We start from the raw sequence: 738 nt of genomic DNA, 5'->3' as shown, positions 1-738 counted from the left end.
GGTGTGAAGCCAGCTAAGAACCAGCTGTGTGCCACAATGTGCCTGCATTATCTTAGCCTCTCCTCTCAACAGCCCCATGCAGTGAATATTATCATTGTCCTTCCTATTTTGCAGGTGAGAAAACTGAGACTCAGAAAAGGGAAGGGATTTTCCCCAAATTCCTGAGATTGTGGTCCTGGTGGCTCGACTTCAGAGCTTCACTCTTAACCACTGCTCTTCATTGCATCTCTCTGCCTTGGAAGAATCTGAAGGCAGGGGACCATGCCAGGCTTGACATCTCTACCACAGGCTTGGAGGCACGTGGAGGTGGTGTAACAGTGTCAGCCTGGTGACAGGTGGAGAGGGGAAGGGGAACCATCAGCCTCAGTCCTGGATTTGGGACCCCTAAGCCTTTCCTTTTTTTTTTTTTTTTAATGAATTTAATTTTTTTTATTGTTGGTTGTTTAAAACATTACAAATTTCTTGACATATCATATTCCACACTTTGATTCAAGTGGGTTATGAACTCCCACCTTCACCCCATACACAGATTGCAGAATCACATCAGTTACACATCCATTGATTTACATATTGCCATACTAGTGTCTGTTGTGCTCCGCTGCCTTTCCCATCCTCCACCATCCCCCCTCCCCACCTCTCATCCCTGTTAAATGTTAATCTTCTTCTCCTGCTCTTCGTCCCTACTCTGATCTTAGTTACTCTCCTTATATCAAAGAAGACATTTGGCATTTGTTTTTT

Source organism: Marmota marmota, unplaced genomic scaffold (assembly GCF_001458135.2).
Source record: "Marmota marmota marmota unplaced genomic scaffold, marMar, whole genome shotgun sequence".
In the NCBI taxonomy this organism is placed as follows: Eukaryota; Metazoa; Chordata; class Mammalia; order Rodentia; family Sciuridae; genus Marmota; species Marmota marmota.
Note: the sequence above shows the minus strand (reverse complement) of the source record.